The sequence below is a fragment of the Odocoileus virginianus genome, chromosome 2, assembly GCF_023699985.2.
Source record: "Odocoileus virginianus isolate 20LAN1187 ecotype Illinois chromosome 2, Ovbor_1.2, whole genome shotgun sequence".
Classification (NCBI taxonomy): Eukaryota; Metazoa; Chordata; class Mammalia; order Artiodactyla; family Cervidae; genus Odocoileus; species Odocoileus virginianus.
This window is the reverse complement of record NC_069675.1, coordinates 61,073,000-61,091,959: the sequence shown is the minus strand read 5'-3', so window position 1 is coordinate 61,091,959 and position 18,960 is coordinate 61,073,000. Positions and strand designations below refer to the sequence as shown.

The 18,960-nt window shown below is 40.4% G+C and overlaps 1 long non-coding RNA gene across 4 annotated transcripts in view; it reads right to left on the bottom strand.

Moving 5' to 3' along the window:
* The window catches only part of LOC110134005 (uncharacterized), a 312,186-nt gene that overhangs the window by 12,466 nt on the left and 280,760 nt on the right, over positions 1-18,960 (bottom strand). For all 4 annotated transcript variants that reach the window (XR_011492748.1, XR_011492747.1, XR_011492746.1 and 1 more), the window contains 2 exons: positions 13,636-13,727; positions 1,999-2,091 (listed from right to left, as the gene is read on the bottom strand). This is a non-coding gene — a long non-coding RNA (uncharacterized lncRNA). The remainder of the gene's footprint in view (positions 1-1,998; positions 2,092-13,635; positions 13,728-18,960) is intronic.

Below are 18,960 nucleotides of genomic sequence, written 5' to 3'. Positions count from 1 at the left end.
TTTCTAGGGGACTTAATTAGTTACATCAAGTTCTCAACTACCTTAGCAATACACTCAGAGCTTTCAGCCTTGTAAACTGTCTCAATGATACTTAAAAAGAGAAAGCATCAGAAACTGTTTTCTGTAGGCACCAATATCCCTTTCACAGAACAGCTATCTTTTTCATCAAAGAGTTATGTGATTTTTTAAAAGACTTAAATTGGTTTCCTGATTGGGGGAATAGTCCATACTGCTTTTGGAGGGCTTCGGTGGTTCAGAGGTTAAAGCGTCTGCCTGCAATGCAGGAGACCTGGGTTCGATTCCTGGATTGGGAAGATCCCCTGGAGTAGGAAATGACAATCCACTCCAGTATTCTTGCCTGGGGAATCCCATGGACAGAGGAGCCTGGTGGGCTATACAGTCCACGGGGTCACAAAGAGTTGGACATGACTAAGCGACTTCACTTTCACTTTGGAGACATATTTCATTATCCATTCAAACTCAAAACAACCATATACACAACCCTAGAAAAGAGTGAAAATGAGGTGATCTCAAAAGTAACATTCATAAATCAGCCACCAATGTTCTATTCTAATACAAAACATCTAAACCTCTCCTTTTCCTCTACTTTTTCTCCCCCTCCAGCCCCTCTCCCTTTCACTTCCACCTCCCTTTTCTCAGTCTCTCATAAACTTCTCCTTTCTCAGTTTAACCTTTTCTCAGTGCTGACTTTGCCAGTACTTCTGCTGACTGGCTTCACACCCAGTCGGTTTCCAGTCTGAGTCCCAGGAGAGGACTGCTCCCACCTTCAGCATCCCCTCCAAACTCCTCCTATTTCCAGCAATTCTGGCCAGACCCACTGACGGTCCTGCTCTGTGAGAAAAAAAAAAAAAGTCCGTTGAAACACTAAAGTGTCTTTTTATTACAGAAGAATAAAGGATTGATTCACCCACCAATGCTTAAAGTGCTCATATTTTTCTCTCCTTCATTACCATCTGCACAAACCCAGAGGTCAGGGAGACTACCTCTGATACAAACTCCACATTTCTAGAATATTTTTTGCCTGTAAAGTGAGGGGACAGAATAGTTAAACTGTAGGATACTTTTCAGCTTAAAATGAACAGATGCCGTCCTTAACAAAATAAATTCAAATAACTTCTGGTTAAGAATAATAATACTTAATAGAACATTATTTATGGATTTCCTCCTATGTACCAGACTATATACACTATATACTCACAGTAACAAGCAACATCGATTTGGGCCAGCTAAGTGAAAAGCACTTGCATTATCTTATTTTCTCCCTCGACAACATTATGACGTATGTACTATAAGTAACCTCTTTTTGCAAATAAGGAAATCAAGGCTCAGAAAGAATGAAAAAATTGTTCAAGGTCACACTGTTTATACATGGTTGATACAGTCAGTGTGAGACTCCAATAGGCAACCTGCTAATCACTATACTGAGAACAACTCTACAAAGGTGGTATTATTATCACGACCTAGCAGTGAATAAACATTAATATGTTGAATCATCTTAGATAATACTATCAAGTCATTAAACAGAAATATGCATCAGTTCTCACTGTGACTGGTCCCTAAAGCTGAGAGTACCATGGCTGTGTATAAATTGATATTCACATAGAAATGCTAAGAAAAGAGAAATAGAACCGCCTTATGCAAATATATCAACAGAATTGTTTACACAGACTAAGGCCTTTAAAACAGAAATGTCATAAAACACATCAATGTTATAACATTAAATGGTCACTAGGATATTATCATATTCTTTATTTATAGGAATTCTTTCTACTAATCTGAGTGTTCTTTACTCATATTTTACTCCACTTTATAAAACATACTAGTCTATATTCTGTGGTTGACCTTTTCAAAACCTAAGGTTTTTAAGGTCTTATTTTGTTATCTGTTGTTTCTGCTGGCTATTGCAAATGGTGTCTCATTTCTTTGTATGTTTAAGGATTTTTTATTATCAAAAGCTAATTTCCCTTAGAATTTTACCTGTGAAAAATCTTTAAGGCCTAGGATGGATGTGGTATTCCTCAAAAAGATATTTGTGTTTACTTCTGTCAGTGAATGGAGACATTACCAATTCTGAAAAACATTAAAGAAATTTATCAGCTTGAGATATTTTAGACCACCTAGGTGATGGCTTATGATTATCAATTTTTAAGGAATATTTTCTCCCTTTAGTTCATTGCCAAGGTTGACAAAGTTTTCCTTGAGGTCCCTGAGTGGAGCGAGGGCCTCTTAGTTTTATTTTTAATTCACCCTTGCACTATGGGGATAGCTCCACAGAGCCCCAGCTTTCTTGAGGGTCTGCTATTATATTCTCTACCTGAATTTTGTCTTCCAAACTTCAAACCCCAGGAAACCTTAAAAACTGATGCTCAGTTTGACCAAGAAAATGTCTTCAGGGCAGTAACTGGGCTCCCACCTTCATCTAGTTCTAGGCTGGAGTATTCCTGAAAAAGCTATCTTAAAATTTTATTCAGTATATTTAGTTGTTTTCAGAGAAGGGTGGCTTCAGGTACTTGTCCACCATCTGAGTAGGTTATTTTATGTCATTTAAACACAATTCCCCTGGTGGTTCAGACAGTAAAGAATCTGCCTGCATTGCAGGAGACCTGGGTTTGAACCCTGGATCAGGAAAATCCCCTGAAGAAAGGAATGGCAACCCATTCCAGTATTTTTTCCTGGAGAATCCCACGGACAGAGAAGCCTGGTGGGCTACACTTCATAGGGTCACAGAGTCAGACACAACTGAGCAACTAATACTTTCACTTTCCATATATCTCTGTGTGTGTGTATAATGATTCATATATATATATATATATATATATGATTCAATATTAACAATATCAATCCCATAGTTTGCTATTAAGACTGGATGACATTAAGTGAAAAGCACTTTGAAAATTGCCAGGTCAGAATGCCAAAGAATTGATGCCTTCGAATTGTGGTGCTGGAGAAGACTCCTGAAAGTCCCTTGGACAGCAAGGAAATCAAACCAGTCAATCTTAAGGGAGATCAACCCTGAATATCCACTAGAAGGACTGATGCTGAGGCTGAAGCTCCAGGATATTGGTCATCTGATGCAAATAGACGATTCATTGGAAAAGTCCCTGATGCTGGGAAAGATTGAGGGCAGAAGGAGAAGAGGGTGTCAGGGGATAAGATGGCTGGATGGCATCACTGATGCAATGAACATGAACTTGGACAAACTCCAGGAGACGAGGAGGGACAGGGAGGCCTTGCGTGCTTCAGTCCACGGGGTCACAAAGAGTTGGACACGACTGAGTGACTGAACAGCAACAGCATGTAAATAGTAGCCATAACTGATATCCCTTTCTTCGTTCATTCAAAAATACTTATTAAATGCCTACTGTGTTTCAGACATCATGCCAGGTACAAAGGGCATAGCAGTGATAGAGAAAGAGAGAGAAAAAGATGAGGCAAAGAAAAGGACAGAGAGAATGTTGCAGTATAACTTGGTATGCTAAAGTTTCTGAGGCCTTACCTACATGAGAGAAGCCAGAACTATGCATTCTAATTCCACCTCATTGGTCTCCCTTGGCCAAAAAGGACCACGGTGCACAGCTTGATAGCATTTGCAAGGCACAGGATATTTGGTGAATCAGCAAGAATAAAACCAGAAAGGAACCTCTGATAGAGCTGGTAGGGTGGGGGTGGGCAGGGTGGCAGATTAGAGCATTTCATAATTTTTTTTTAACTCTCTGATTTCTAGATAATTGCTTCAGTTAAAAAGAATAATAATTTTTAAGTTCCTGCAATCACACCCTTGGTATGAATAAATTCTAATGAGGAATATGCACGCATCTGGGCAGGGAAGAGGCCTGAAGTCTGTATTGGTCAGTGTCTCCTAGAGATTGCCCAGCCCTGAAGACCTTCTATAGATATTTGTGAATGAGTGAGCAGACAAATAAATGGCAGGTGAGAACTCTACCACTGAACCACGAACACAAGTCAGACGAATAAATGAAATGAAGCTGTGTTGAGAAAAGGCAATAAGCAGTGATTAAGACTGGAACACATATAGTCTACAGGTTACCTGCACAGGAGTTAGAGAAACATGTAATCCCCGTGAGAGCACACAGCCCCACGCTAGGGTGGAGATTCGGTGAACTAAGCTTGAACTGAATTTCAGCTCCCACTCACCCTCCCAGCTGGGCCCCTTTATGCATGAAAAACCTGCTCAACTACACAAGGCAGCTCTGAGTTAAAAAACACAGGTCTGGAACCAGATGCAAGGATTCGAATCTTACCTCCTGTTCCTACTAACCTTATGACTTTAGACACGTAACTAAGCCTCTAGTTTCCCTGAAAGTAATGTAGAGATAACAGTAGCTGGTGAAGAGTCTTATCAGAAAGATCTAATGGGTGACTGCATGCAATACAGCACTGAGAAATCAGTTTTTAGATAGTAACCGGTCAATGTATTCCGTATTCCTATACCCCTCACTTTGGGCACATTTGCAAAAGGTGTTTCAGTTTGCACGATGACTCAGCTACAGAATATATGTGGGTTTTTCCTCCAGTGGACAGAGCACTGAATGCAGAGACTGAAAATCTCTTTTCAACTGACACCTCAGCCATCCACCACACACCAGCTCAAAGCTGAGAGTCTTGCAGCATCTCCCTTCACCTTCTCAACAATCAAGCTTCTTCAGATTTTAAACTGAAATAATACTGTCCCATAGCCTTGTTCTAAAATTTTTTTTAAGATTTTTTTTTTAAATGTGGACCATTTAAAAAGTCTTTATTGAATCTGTTACAATACTGTTTTTGTTTTATGTTTTGGTTTTTTTTGGCCATGAAGCACATGGGATCTCAGCTCAGCAACCAGGGATCCAACCTATACCCCCTGCATTGGAAGGTGAAGTCTTAACCACTAGACTGTGAGGGATGTCCCCATGCTGTAGAGTTTAGAAGAGAAAGTGCTTTCTTTTCATTGTAAAGCACCATACTATCAGAGGTACTGGAAGTAACCAAAAAGCATAAAGCATAAATCCATTCCCACTTTTCTCCTGTATCCATAAACATAGGGGACACTCAGTAGAGACTTCTGAATAAATAAATAAACATTACCTGAAGAAGTTATTCCAAAGGTCCTGGCGAGTCAGCTACATCAGCTATTCTCAACTTTGCATTCTGAACTGATCTGCAAAAATACTGCTGCCTGGGTCCCACTGGGTCTCACTCCCACAGACCTGGATGGAATTGGTCTGGGGTATGGTCTGGGCATCTGGATCTTTAAAGCTCCCTTGACTGATCCTAATGCGAGGCTCTAATTTAATGAGCCTGAGTGGTAGTAAGGCAGACACAGATATTTGACAACCCCAAAGTCATTTCCAATCCCCTTCCCTCCTGCCAATCTTCTCTGCAAAGGCTGAAAGGAGAAATGACTCATTTTCTCAACTTCCATTAAAGTTAAGGTGTGACCATGTGACCAGGTGTAGGTCAACGGTCAGAGGTATGCTGGGTCAGAGCAAGGGGTTTCTTTAATGCTTTTACTGTCCTGATAAAGAGACAGCTGTGTCTCATGCGCCTCTTCTGGCTATACACTCTTCCTGCCTTGAACACTCATGTGGCTGAACTGCCATGAACCACAAGACAAAGGCCAACCAAGAGGACCCCAGAAGTGTCAGCCTTGACATTGCTGAGCCTCTCAATCAGCTTCTGCAATTACCTACCTCTGACTTTCTTGTTATGAGAGAAAAACAAACTCCTCATCTGTTTAAGCCTTCAAAACCTAGCTTTCTGTAGCATGCAGATGAACACAATCCTAACTGACAGAAAGAGATCCAGTCTATTTTCTTTTGCCCCAATCTTCAGAGGAGATGCTAACATACTAAATACTTTTATGTAAATGCAACTACAGGTTTATTTACAGAGTGATGAGTTTGCCTGGGAAAGAATGTAGAGTGGCTTACTTGAAGGTGCGGCCTCTTCTGATTAAAATTTCTCATAGACCATCCTACCTGTTGAAACATCCATGATGTAACAGGGAGAAGGGACTTTCACTGAATGATTTTCTGGAAATTTTTCTTCCTTAATTGTTCCTTTACCGAATTACACAACATTAGATTGACAGGTTTTAGACGAAAAGTACACCCTCCATTTCCAGCCCTCCTAACCTTGGGCGACTGTTCTGGGAGGAATAATTAGGTTTACCTGGCTGATTCTGGCAGCTCTTTACTGCCTGCCTGGCAAAGAACGGGCTGGGACACTGGCCTCTGCTCTCAGAATTCTCACTGTCCCATTCGGTTTCCACGAGCTCCCGGCACAGGTGAACCAGTCCTCTGAGCAGGTGGCACATGCTGTATGGCGTCTCTCCTCTCTTGCAGGAAACCCTCATGACCACTCCCATTTTCAAATGTGTGGTCAAAGGCTCCCCACTCCCAAAGGATCTACGAAAGGGGTAGAAACAGAAGAGCAGGATTCCTTTCTTGGAGCACAACTCACACAGTTTTCTACTATGCCAGACCCCCATAGGCCTCTCCATGAGATGGCAAATGAAAGCAACTGTGCTTATTCTATCCCACTGAGGACCCGCTGTGTAGAAGTCCCAGCTTGCATTGCACAACTTTCCTGGGATCTTCACACTAAAACAAAAGGTTCCCCTTCATGCACTGTTGGTGGGAGTGTAAACTGATACAGTCACTATGAAAAGCAGTATGGAAGTTCCCTTAAAAACTAAAAATATAGATACCATGTGACCCAGCAATCTCACTACTGGGCATATACCCAGAGAAAACCATAATTCAAAAAGATTCATGCACCCCAATGTTCATAGCAACACGATTTACAATAGCCAGGACATGGAACAACATAAATGTCCATCAACAGATGGATAAAGAAGCTGTGGTACATTTATACAATGGAATATTAGTTAGCCATAAAAAGAAACGGAGTTAGGTCATTAGCAGAGACGTGAATGAACCTAGAGAATGTTACAGAGTGAAGTAAGTCAGAAAGAGAAAGATAAAGACCATATATTAATGCATATATGTGGAATCTAGGAAAATGGTATAATCTTATTTGCAAAGCAGAAACAGAGGCACAGATGTAGAAAACATATGTATGGATACTGGGGGGAAGGGGAGATGAGATGAATTGGGAGACTGGAGTTTACACATATACATACTGATACTATGCATAAAATGGATAACTAAGAAGAACATAGTGTATAGCACAGGAAACTCTGCTAATACTCTGTGGTGATCTGAACGGGAAGGAAATCTGAAAGGGAGAGAATATATGTATATGTAGAGTTGATTTATTTTGCTGTGCAGCCAAAACTAACACAACATTGAAAACAACTATACTCCAATAAAAACTAACTTAAAAATTAACAAAAGCAGTTCAGTTCAGTTCAGTCACTCAGTCGTGTCCGACTCTTTGCGACCCCATGAACCGCAGCACGCCAGGCCTCCCTGTCCATCACCAACTCCTGGAGTCCACCCAAACCCATGTCCATAGAGTCGGTGATGCCATCCAACCATCTCATCCTCTGTCGTCCCCTTCTCCTCCTGCCCTCAATCTTTCCCAGCATCAGGGTCTTTTCAAATGAGTTAGCTCTTTGCATCAGGTGGCCAAAGGACTGGAGCTTCAGCTTCAACATCAGTCCTATGAATGAACACCCAGGACTGATCTCCTTTAGGATGGACTGGTTGGATCTCCTTGCAGTCCAAGGGACTCTCAAGAGTCTTCTCCAACACCAGTAAAAGCAGTGGAGTCCTCAAAAATAAATAGATAGGTAGATACACAGATGCATAAAACCAAAGGTTCACTGCATTGATTCAGGCTTCTTTTTCCCCCCTCCACTTCTTCTCTTGTGATCTCTATCAGGCTAGATAGTAACTCAACTTTCATTGCAAATAATATATTATTTTGGGTTTTCCCTACTCAATGAAGTTGAAAGTCACCCTCATATTTATTAAATAAAAAATGCATGAACTGGCATGGAAGGCTCACCATATTGTGAACTTTAATAACCTTCCCATCATTATCCCTCACCACTCTCAAGTGAAGCACTGGTACCATACTATTTTACATCCTGCTTCAGAAACACCATTTGAAAAGCCCAACAAGATTTCTGAAGTCAAGATACAGTACAGTATTAGATGAAATTGTTTAATTACTGGAATTACCTGGGCAATTGTTTAAAATACAATTTCCTAGGATCCACTCCAAGAAAACTTGATCCTTTAGCACTGGGTTTGTGGATTTGCCTTTTCACAAGCATAAAATGTGATCTTGATGATTCAGTAAATTTGAGAAATATGATGACTAATAAACAGGGAAAGAAACACTCTTCTCCTATTTGGTTCTGTACAAAACCTACCCGTCCTTCAAAGCCTAGCTCAGATTCTTCATCTCCGAGGTCCTCAGACCATTCCAACTGTGGTGCTCTCATCTGCCCTCCACTCACCCTTGCTTGGCATTCAATCGTCTTTCCTATGATCCATGCTTCGATTTAAGCTTTCATATGACTCATTAACCCAAGGGTCCTTAAACAAAGGTGTGTATCAGAATTACCTGGGGAGGTGCTTTCAAAGTGAAGATGTCAAGGTGGCTTTGCTCCTCTTTACTTTATCCAAAAGATAAAGGGTGATGCCCAGGCAACTGTACTTTGAAGAAGCATTCCAGATGCCTCTGGTGAGTGCCCACCCCTCTTATGCTCCAGCTTATACAACACTCTGGGAATCCTTTCACTGACCATACTGTGAGATCTGTAGGGGCCAGGACAGTGTCTGACACTTTGTTCTAGTTTTCACCAAGGCTTATCTCATCACTTTGAATTTTGTGAAATGAGTATTCAATCAAGAAGAAATAACTATTTGAATGATTGATTTATGATCAATTGAAAAGGGTAAAAAATGGCCCCTTCAATGGCCTATAATTAATTTTCATTCATCTTCCATTCCTAGTCCATTCTCACAGCTATTCTCTACAAATTCTGAAATGCCTAATGAACCCACTTGTTCCATACGTATGAATGATACCTGAAAAATCAGTGAGAGATGCCATACATATGAGAAAGACGGATGGCTTCTGACCTTTCCCAGAGTACCGACTCCCCTCTACTCCCCCAAATGTCACACACAGGGAAAACCAGAAGCCATGTCCAGAGTCACCGTCAACACGAACCTCCAAAGGCCACAGAGCTCCTCAGAGAGTGCTCGGACATCCTTCAATGCCACGACCACATTTAATGCAATGATCTTACATTAAAACAGGTACCATCCTGCAAGTTATTTAACTGACATGAAGAGTACATCATGAGAAATGCTGGGCTGGATGAAGCACAAGCTGGAATCAAGATTCCCAGGAGAAATAACAACAATCTCAGAAACACAGATGACACCACACTTAAGGCAGAAAACGAAGAGGAACTAAAAAGCCTCTTGATGAGGGTAAAAGAAGAGAGCAAAAAAGGTGGCTTAAAACTCAACAATCAAAAAACTAAGATCATGGCATCCAGTCCCATCACTTCATGGCAAATAGATGGGGAAACAACAGAAACAGTGACAGACTTTATTTTGGGGGGTTCCAAAATCACTGCAGATGGTGACTGCGGCCATGAAATTAAAAGACAATTGTTCCTTGGAAGAAAAGCTATGACAAAACCTAGACAGCATATTAAAAAGCAGAGACTACTTTGCCAACAAAGGCTTGTATAGTCAAAGCTACGGTTTGTCTAGTAGTCACGTATGGATGTGAGAGTTGGACCATAAAGAAGGCTGAGTGCCAAAGAATTGATGCTTTTGAACTGTGTTATTGGAGAAGACTCTTGAGAGACCCTTGGACTGCAAGGAGATCAAGCCAGTCAACCATAAAAGAAATCAACTCTGAATATTCATTGGAAGGGCTGATGCTGAAGCTAAAGCTCCAATACTTTGGCCACCTGATGTGAAGAACTGATTCACTAGGAAAGATCCTGATGCTGGGAAAGATTGAAGGCAGGACGAGAAGGGGATGACCGAGGATGAGATGGTTGGATGGCATCACTGACTCAATGGACATGAGTTTGAGCAAGCTCCAGGAGTTGGTGATGGACAGGGAAGCCTGGTGTGCACAGTCCACAGGGTCGCAAAGAGTCAGACATGACTGAACAACTGAAGAAAAACAACAATCCAACAAGTAACAAAACCAGAATAGAACAGTCTATCAATTAGAATAATATGGCAGCCCAGACGGTGAATTTTATAATTCTGACATTGTAGGAAAGTCTCTGTATGCTGAAAATCTCTTCTCTCCTGGATTGTCACGGAGTCTGTTGCAACAGTCCCTTTAATATAGTAGGTTGTTAACAAACAGCAATCAGGCACTGACATCTCTTGGTGATTGATTTGTCATGTTGGTTTCAGTTACCCATCAGGACTTTGAGGAAAAGGAGTGCAAGACAGGTAAGTTTTGATTGATGAGGAGATACTGGTTAAGGGGAGTAGGACTAATTATGGCATACCAGTGAAGGTTCAGGCTGGCAAGGCTCTGAAAAGGCTGAGAACAAGAAAGAGCTAAAGGAAAGGAGAAGAAGGTGATGAAAGAAAGTGATTTAAGAGCTGGAAGGACATTCAACTGACTCTGAGTGTCATCTTTCCACAAAGTATGGGTGACATGACGTGCTGTGTTTTGGATTATGAAAGCAGTGTTCTAGAAAACTATGTGAATCTAGTTCCTAGGATCTAAAGGGACCAGCCAGTGTAAACTTCCAAATAGGAATAAAGTCTGATTCTTATTTACAAACAATGGGCTTAACTCATAAATCTGGCTCATCTGAAATGAGGGTCAACCAGTGGACCTGCTTTCCTTTACTCCAAACTACATTCAGTCCTCTGGACACCTAGGACACTCTCAGTGTAAGTGGTGCAGGCATGCTCAGTCGCTTTGGTCATGTCTGACTCTTTGCAACCCCATAGATTGTAGTCCATCAGGCTCCTCTGTCCATGGGATCCTCCAGGCCAGAACACTGGAGTGGGCTGCCATGCCCTTCTCCAGGGGAGCTTCCAGACCCAGGGCTCGAACCTGCATCTCTTACATCTCCTGCATTGGCAGGTGGGTTCTTTACCACTAGTACCACCTGGGAAGTTGCTCAGTGTAAGCGGACCCTCTTGCAATTAAAACAGATAACCAACAAGGACCTCCTGTATAGCTCAGGGAACTCTGCTCAGTATTCTATAATAACTTAAATGGGAAAAGAATTTGAAAAAGAATAGATACTTGTATGTGGCCACAGGACTGGAAAAGGTCAGTTTTCATTCCAATCCCAAAGAAAGGCAATGCCAAAGAATGTTCAAACAACCGCACAATTGTACTCATCTCACACGCTAGCAAAATAGTGCTCAAAATTCTCCAAGCCAGGCTTCAACAGTATGTGAACAGTGACATTCCAGATGTTCAAGCTGGATTTAGAAAAGGCAGAGGAACCAGAGATCAAATTGCCAACATCCTTTGGATCACTGAAAAAGCAAGAGAGTTCCAGAAAAACATCTATATCTGCTTTACTGCCTATGCCAAAGCCTTTGACTCTGTGGATCACAACAAACTGTGGAAAATTCTTCAAGAGATGGGAATACCAGGCCACCTGCCCTGCTTCCTGAGAAATCTGTATTCAGGTCAAGAAGCAACAGTTAGAACTGGACATGGAAGAACAGACTGGTTCCAAATCAGGAAAGGAGTAGGTCAAGGCTGTAAATTGTTACCCTGCTTATTTAACTTATATACAGAGTACATCATGAGAAACACTGGACTGGAAGAAGCACAAGTTGGAATCAAGATTGCCAGGAGAAACATCAATAACCTCAGAAATGCAGATGACACCACTCTTATGGCAGAAAGTGAAGAAGAACTAAAGAGCCTCTTGAAAGTGAAAGAAGAGAGTGAAAAGTTGGCTTAAAACTCAACATTCAAAAAACTAAGATCATGGCATCTGGTTGCATCACTTCATAGCAAATAGATGGGGAAACAGTGGAAACAGTGGCTGACTTTATTTTTGGGGGCTCCAACATCACTGCAGATGGTGACTGCAGCCATGAAATTAAAAGACGCTTGCTCCTTGGAAGTAAAGTTATGACCAACCTAGACAGCTTATTAAAAACCAGAGACATTACTTTGCCAAGGTCTGTCTAGTCAAGGCTATGGTTTTTCCAGTAGTCACATATGGATGTGAGAGTCGGACTATAAAGAAAGCTGAGCACTGAAGAACTGATGCTTTTGAACTGTGGTGTTGGGGAAGACTCTTGAGAATCGCTTGGACAGCAAGGAGATCCAACCAGTCCATCCTAAAGGAAATGAGTCCTGAATATTCATTGGAAGAACTGATGCTAAAGCTAAAACTCCAATACTTTGGCCACCTGATGTGAAGAACTGACTCATTGGAAAAGACTAATGCTGGGAAAGACTGAAGGCAGGAGGAGAAGGGAATGACAGAAGTTGAGATGGGTGGATGGCATCACTAATTCAATGGACATGAGTTTGAGTAAACTCTGGGAGTTGGTGATGGATAAGGAAGCCTGGCGTGCTGCAGTCCATGGGGTCACAAAGCGTTGGACACGACTGAGCGACTGAACTGAACTAAACTGAGATACTTACATATGTATAACTGAATCACTTTGATGTACACCTGAAACTAACACAACATTGTTAATCAACTATATTCTAATATAAAATAAAAATTAAAAAAATAAAATGATATATTAATATATTTTAAAAAAAAGCTTCGTTCCTCATGTGTGCTAAATCACATGAGAGTAGTGTCCGTCACTTCACAACCCCACAGACGGTGATCACCACAGAGAAGTCATGTGAAGGGAGCAGTACTTCCTGGAAGTCTCAATAAAGATGACCCTGATGACCTTATTCCAGACCCAACTGGACAGGAGCTTTGTTTTTGCTGTTCAGTCGCTAAGTCGTGTCTGACTCTTCTGTGACCCCCATGGACAGTAGCCTGCCAGGCTCCTCTGTCCACAGCATTTCCCAGGCAAGAATACTAGAATAGGTTTCCACTTCCTTCTCCAGTGGATCTTCCCGACCTAGAGATCAAATCTATATCTCCTGCGTTCATAGGTGAATTCTTTACTACTGAGCCATCTGGGAAGCTCAGACTAGGAGCTAGACACTCAGTTGAGGAGCTAGACACTCCTAAACTTTTCCCAATGGGAGAAGCACGTAAATACGGCATTTCTAAAATGTGAATATCCAACTCACCTTCTGGAGCATGCCCATAATAAGTAGTTGCTAAAATTGTGATATACCCCCACCTGACCCCCAATCTCCCCTCCTGCCTCCCACCTCCATACCAAGAAGCCACAAACTTCTACAGAACTGGTTTGGTGAAGTTTTTGAGTGCAGAAGTTCATTCCATCAATGAAGTTCAAGGAAAACACTCAGCATTAGGTGTAACGTAAAGAAACTTAAAAGAACGTGATTTGGACAGAATTTCAAGACAGACACAAAAATGGTATTTCTCAACGATGAGAAAGGGATGAAGTCAGAATCCCACTGGGTGTGGTAATACATAGAAACAGGCACACTTTTTCTGAGGCTAAAAACTCTTGAAAAGCTGAAAGTGGATTCTTCAGACTGAAGTGCAGATACTGAGGAGATGCTCACCAGAGATCAGAGCCTGAGATTTTGATCTCTCTACAAAAGGTGTGCAAGGGGAGACAGCTCGGAAGTGACAGTTTTGAAAGAATTCCAGAAACCTGTAATGAAAGAATAATTTAACATTACATTTATTAAAGTGGTTCCATGCCAAAAAAAAAGAAAGCATATCTTGATATATATTCTTTCTTGTTTAAATCTTTAAACAAGTCTTTAAAAATTAGAGATCAAGAACTGGCAGTTAATTTACAAGTTAATCTGTCTAAATTCCTGCTTCCCTTAGGCAACGTTTCACTCTCACTTACCCATGAAAAACTAAGACCCTGAAAATATCAAGTTGAAAGTACAGGGTCACACCTGTAGTTAACAATGAATGACAGCAGGGAGTGGAAGGTACTAGCGTTAGTGTCTTACAAGGGCTCTTAACTCTCTGGAGATTTCTTGAAATCATGTTCAGAATCACCTGAAAGAACTAGGTATCAGATTAGTTCTTCCAGGCTCTAGCCTAGCTCAGTGCTTCTCAAAATTAAGCATGTATGGGAGTCACCCAAAGAACTGGTGGAAACACAGATTGCTGGGCCCAAAGCTGAGAGATTCTGACTCAGAGGATCTGGGGTACAGTCCAAGAATTTGCAATTCTAGTCATTTCCCAGTGGCTGATACAGCAGACCTGGAAATAGCCTATATCATATCTTACAATCAGTTTCCCTAGACCATTTCTTGGGGTCTGATTTTTGTGACTGGTAGGCTGCCTTGGTGCAGTTTACTCCATCTGGGACAGAGAGGGGGTAACTTGCCACACAGGCTGAGGAATGTGGTATCAATTCTGAGGCCAGTACAAAGAGGTCCATGGGATGATGGTATAAGCAGATTCAGGGAAGCAATTCAGTACAAAAACACCAAGCAAGAGAATTAGGGAATAATGAGTGTGTTTATCTGGTTTCAGAACTCCAGAAGTCTACAATCAGGCTTTGCCTCAACCCTCAGCTGAGCCCTATGGGGCTTGGAGTAGACACTATATGTATCTTAGAAATAATATGTGGTTTTTGTAAATGTGTCCTCCCCTTCCCTTCTTTTTATCCCTCTTTCCTTCCCCTCTCTCTCCCTCCCTTCCTTCTTTTCTTCTGGAACCACTGAGTTTAAAAATTTTTTTTAACTAAATGAAATTGACAAAATACAGACTGGAACTCATCTCAAGGCTATTTACCATAAAGGCCACCATCCTGTTTCTCCTGAGCTTTTTCCTAATGAAAAAAGATGGATGTCCATCTTGGAATTTCCCCAGCATCCTTTACAATGGTAAGCTCCTGTGGCTCAGGCCCCAGCTCCACTCTGCATTAAGTAGGACTTTAGGGTCTGGTTGGCACAAAGACAAGGACAGCGATCAAAGTCAGGGTGGGCGAATCATCCATCTCACTGTCGATGGCATGTATCACTCGGATGCTTCAAGCCCTATATACACACACCATTTTGTGTGATTTATGGCCCTAATTAGATCCCAGTGGCAGTATTCCATCAGCTAACAATGCATTGCCTAATCACCTTTCCTTCATACAAATGATTTCCTTAACTTTGCATGCATAACTTAACAGCTTTTATTTTAAAAACTCATGTTAACAGCTTTCCTGTGGCAACCAGTAGGGGTGCTATGATAAGAATCTAATTTGCTGTAAAAATGACTCATTTGTCAAATAAGCATTAAAATAATTGTTCCCCTTTTGACTGTTACCCTGCTGTTTCCAGTCATTCTCCAAAACTAAATTATTTACTCATTTGAAAGTTCAGCTGTGCATATTTTAATTGATATTCCCTCATAGGACTCATATTGTTAATGACAATAATTAACCCGAAAAGGCTGCTAAATAATTATGCTAGAAAGATATGAAGTATTTGCACAGAAAGTAAAATCAGCATTTGAAAAACTATCAAAATGTAAAACTTTCATATTTTATGGCAAAGCACAGTAATAGTTCATAATCAAATTAAAGAGAGAAAGGGAAAATGTAGATTATATGATTTGATGCAAAATACTTTATGTTTTTCAATATAGAAAAGTAGTCTAACTAATAAGATTACTCTGTCATCTCAGTAAGCTTGTGATATTACTATTCTAGCTGGCAATATAAATTGTTCTCCAGCACTTAGCATGGCTTGGGATGGGAGCAAACTAGCTCTTAATAATGATACCAAACACATATTCACTGCCTCTCTGTTAGATAAATCTCCCTATGATAGACTCAACAAGCCTCACACACTTCCAACAGAGACACGGCACTAGACAGATTGTATCCCTTCCCCAACAATACAGCTGGCTCTCAACTTGCTGGGAAGATCTCAGGAGAAGTGGCAAGGCCTTACTCTCTGGGATTCAAAGAGAGCTGTTGCCTTCAGATCCTTATCAAATTAGACAAAGAAGGGACCTAAGAGTCTTACACTTATTAATGTTCAGTCTTTCCTGGCCAGTCTATTAGCCTTCTAGTTTCTAGAAGCCCACAAAGCTGACAATCCCATGGAGATGACTAGAGATCATTTATCCAAATGGACAGTAAGGACTGTAAGACCCTACCTACTATCCTACCTTAATAGGAGACTAGAAGGTCAGGACTTAGCTACGTATGCTCCACAAATACTTCTGAACTAAAGCAGAAAGCAACTTCACAACACCACAGAAGTGCTAGAACTTCAGTGGTATACTGGTATAAGCCTCCCATATGGCAAGAGCAGCCCAAAAGGGCATCAGTAAAAGCTTCTGTCATTCATTCAATTCTCTTTATTTTTACCTTACAGCTGATATCACTGGTAGCATAATAATGCTGTAATAAAAGAGATGATAATATTTGGTATTTATAAAGTTCTATTTATTTTTGCTCACAGGTGCAAAGACTAATGCTAATAGGAGGCAGAAGAATAACTTATGAATACATGCCATACCTGACTTCCAAAAATATCTCCTGCAAGCACTGAATACATGGAATAAATGGATAGGTGGATATGGTGCTAATTATACTTGTCATCAAATAAAATTGCAACTTGCACAAAGAATAAAATTTGATTTTATGTATCTGTATATACAGGTTGTTCATATGTTGTTATCTATATCACTATTCTTTCCATAAACATTAATTTAGCAACTACTCTGTGCTTAGCACTAGCAATAAAGTGGTCAACAGGATAGATAGGGGCCCTATTCTCAAGCTGCTTACATTCTAGCAGTTAACCAAAGGGCATATAAGTAAACTTATTTATAGTCAAGATAGTGAAGAGTAACAACCTTTTAATGGAATCCCTCTCTCCAAATCTGCTGAAATAATACAGAGCAATAACTGAACTCAAAAGTTAAACACTTCTGAACCAGAAATGCAGAGAGAGGAAGCTGGCTAGAGCAACTGGGTTCCAGGTCTGGAAGCAAACACTGGAGCTAGGAATCCAGCTCCATATAAAACGAGAAGCTGAAATTAGGGACTAAGCTAAAGGTCCCTTATTGATGAAATGAAACTGAAGTTGTAGATGGGAGACTACTGCCCTATTTTTCCTGGTTCTGTGGCTGTGGATATAAGCAGTAGGGTAAAGACACATTTGGTTTCACTGATAAGGACTGAACTAAACCACCCTGTGACTCAGTGTCTAGATGTGCCACATTCCTATATCATCCTAAGTGTTAGTCACTCAGTCATGTCTCTTTGTGACCCCACGGACCATAGCCTGCCAGGCTCCTTTGTACATGGAATTCTCCAGACAAGAATACTAGAGTGGGTTGCCATTTCCTTCTCCAGAGACATCATCTTAAGGGGAAGTATAAAGTGTTGTTATTGTGAGATCTGATCTTGAACTTGGGGAGGGAGGAACAAAAGGTGAGGCAGAGGCAACTCCCAAACCACTAGACAAGGAGAGGTGATCACTGAGGGAGAGAAAATGACCCAATCAAAATAAGCTTATATAATAAAATTCTGAATATATAGCATAATCTATGGTTAAGAAATACATCTGAAAAGATTAGCACTAGAAATGTGAATTCATGCCAGACAAAACTGATTATATAGAAGAGCATGACAAAGACTTTAAATAAGTAGGTTGAAGAAATTTAATTGAAAATTAAATGATAGTATTTGTTTAAAAGAGAACAAAAATGTGAAACAGAAACAGGCAGAAATAATATAAGAACATGTGAGTCTGAAAAAGAACCAATTAGAAATCTTGGAAGTAAAATATATAAATCATTAATAATATTGAAGAAACTCATATAGACAAGTTAAAATCTATACTGGACCCAATCAAGAGCAGAATTCTGGAATTAGAAGATATTAAAGAGGAATTTATCTAGATCAAAGCACAGAGAAACCAAAGCGACCAGAAAGAACAACTATGAGATACAGATTCTAGACTGATATGCTCTAAGCCAGGAGTCAGCAAACTATGACCCACAGGCCAAATCCAGCCTTCTGGCTATGAGTCAAAAATGATTTTTACAGTTCTTAATGACTATGAAAAATCAAAAGAAAACTAATATTTTGTGATTCATGAAAGCTGTGTGAAAATTCAATTCAGGATCCATAAATAAAGCTTTACTGTAATACAGATATATGTGTCTATTTACCTACTGTTTAGACTTTCAGGCTACAACAGAATTGAGTAATTTCTACAGTAGAATTGAACTGTTTCAACAAGAACAGAATGGCCCACATAGCTGATTTATATTTACTAAATCTACAGAAAAGTTTGCATATCCTGGCTCTGTCATCTCGGTTTAAGAGAAAAAAAAAGGAGAAAATGGCATAGATGGTATATTCGTAGAGGCAATAAATGAGAATTTTCCAAAAAGAATTACTTGGTAGTGAATGAGATGTAATACTCTTCTTAACTGTTCCTTATTTTAAGAATATTGAGGGGCATTTACTAGACCATTACTGAGTATTACCGTCTACGGTTTACAGCCAATTGTACTATTTCATTGAACTGACCAATTAACTAGACAACTCTTCAATCCAGTCAACCATCTGTTGTTAGTTCACTGAAATGATTGCTAAATTCTGCCCAATGAAATCCATAATATCTAATCCTGTAACTCACTAAAATTTCTCAAAAATTTCTACCAATCCACCTCATCAGATTTCTGTCCTCTCCTGAGACATTATCCCATGAGCTAACTCCATAAACTCAATTCCTTCCGAGGTGTGCCCTTCCCATAGGTCTTCCTGTTGCTGTCTTTCAAGCTGCAATTCTTTAATATTGAGCGACATGATCTTGTTTATTCAGTACTAGTTCTGTAAATATTTACTGGGTGTCTGCCATGTAGCAGGTCCTCTTCTAGGTGATAAGGAGCCAACGATAAATAAG